Consider the following 2,034-nt stretch of genomic DNA (forward strand, 5'->3'; position numbering starts at 1 on the left):
TTTAAGGTTCTAAACTCAAGTCCTTGAATGATTTATCTACATCCAGAAACACACTTATTACAGAGCTATAGGAATTAAAGACAGGGCGCAGAGCTCGGTGAATTGACCAATGAAGCAGAACAGAGAGCCCAGAAGCAGATTCATGCATATAAAGGCATTTGGCTTTTGACAGAGGCAGCATTGCTGATCAGGCAGGGATGGTTTAGTGAATCAATGGTACTGAGACAGTTAACCAGATGGAAACAAGAAAACTGGAGCCCTACCTCACACCTTACAGAAAAAGCATTTGTAGATGGATTACAGATTAACAAGTGGAGGATTTCCCTGGTGGCCCAAGCTGAGACTCTACACTCCCAATGCAGGGGATGGGGGTTCCATTGCTGGTCAGGGAACTAGATCCCACGTGCCAAAAACAAAAGTTTGGTGCCGCAATGACGATCTGCTGCTGCTGATAAGTCGCTTCAGTTGTGCCCGACTCTGTGCGACCCCATAGATGGCAGCCTACCAGGCTCCCCTGTCCCTGGGATTCTCCAGGCAAGAACACTGGAGTGGGTTGCCATTTCCTTCTCCAATGCAGGAAAGTGAAAAGTGAAAGTGAAGTCGCTCAGTCCTGTCCGACCCTTTGCGACCCCATGGACTGCGGCCTACCAGGCTCCTCCGTCCATGGGATTTTCCAGGCAAGAGTACTAGAGTGGGGTGCCATCGCCTTCTCCGAATGACGATCTAGCACAGCCCCGATCCTCCCTCCAAAAATATATATAGGACTTGGCTGCGGGCGGAAGAGGAGTGCACGCCCCAGCCCTGCCTGGTCCTTTCTGTCTCCCGGTGGGAATGGAAACGTCTACCCCACGTGCCGCAAGCCAGCTCGCGCCTGCGCTCCACCGCGCGCCTTCCTTCTCGGAGTCGAGGCAGGTGTCATCGTGAGATGAGCTCGCCTGAATGGTGGCAACCAGTCAAGGAAACTGTGGGGAAAATTTTGAGTCCCTGGACCTCTAAGAACTTGCTAAAAAGCAGCCATGGTGGCAAATGCTGTTTGGGCAGGAATCTGAACCTTCAGCCAAAAATGTAGAGTGTGGCAACCCAGCTGTTAATTGGAGATGTCATTTGGTGAAGGACAAGGAAGCCATGTGTGCTGCGGTCCATGGGGTCACAAAGAGTTGGACACGACTGAGCGACTGAACAACAACTGGATAGTGTGTGGTTTTCATATTCCAGAAGGTGGGAAAGTTGGCTGCGACGGCTTTGGGAGGTGGGTTTCTTCCTTTTCAGCTTGTGAACCATACTGGGTCCATCAGAGTGGACTGGCAGCAGGTAGAGAAGGACACGGGAAAAAGCCAAGGAGCAGCTGCAGATCTGCAAGAACAACGGGACACCTACACAGAAAGAGAGAAGAAAGAAAGTCACTTAGTTGTGTCGGACTCTTTGTGACCCCATAGACTGTAGTCCACCAGGCTCCTCTGTCCATGAAAATTTCCAGGCAAGAATACTGCAGTGGTTGCCATTTCCTTTGCCGGGGTATCTTCCCAACCCAGGGATAGAACCTAGGCCTCCCATGTCGCGGGTGGACTTTACCGACTGAGCCACCAGGGAAGCTGCAGGTCAAGAGCAAAGCAGAGGAGCTGGTGTTGTTTGTGAAGAAGAGTGTTCTAGCGACTGGTGGATTTTTTGGAGGCTTTCTGCTTGGCAGGGCGTCCTAAAGAGGATGACTTCACTTCCATTTTTCCTGTTTTTTCGTGCCAGCAGCCTCTTGACTCCACCCTAGTCTAGCACATCTCTCCTTCTCTTCTCCTGTGGCTTCCTACCTGCCACGGTGTATCTGAATGGCTTCCGTAGGCATCTGTTGGTTCACCTGGATAATGACCCTACTGTGAGCTTGACCACAGCTGGACAGACAGTACACATGACCTTCTCTAGCTCACTTCCCCTGGACTAGTCTGTAGGTCAGCAAGAATATTCCTTTCTCCCCTACGGAAGACACTGACCAGAACATGGTACAAGGTGGCCCTCTGTGGAGGATGAGTGGGCCCTCAAAGG

The 2,034-nt window shown here is 51.3% G+C and overlaps 1 pseudogene; it reads left to right on the forward strand.

Moving 5' to 3' along the window:
* The first annotated feature begins 831 nt into the window (after nt 1-831).
* LOC129638030 (FUN14 domain-containing protein 2-like) lies at nt 832-1,697 on the forward strand (annotated as a pseudogene).
* Nucleotides 1,698-2,034: the final 337 nt, after the last annotated feature.

This window comes from Bubalus kerabau, chromosome 23 (assembly GCF_029407905.1).
Source record: "Bubalus kerabau isolate K-KA32 ecotype Philippines breed swamp buffalo chromosome 23, PCC_UOA_SB_1v2, whole genome shotgun sequence".
Taxonomy (NCBI): domain Eukaryota; kingdom Metazoa; phylum Chordata; class Mammalia; order Artiodactyla; family Bovidae; genus Bubalus; species Bubalus kerabau.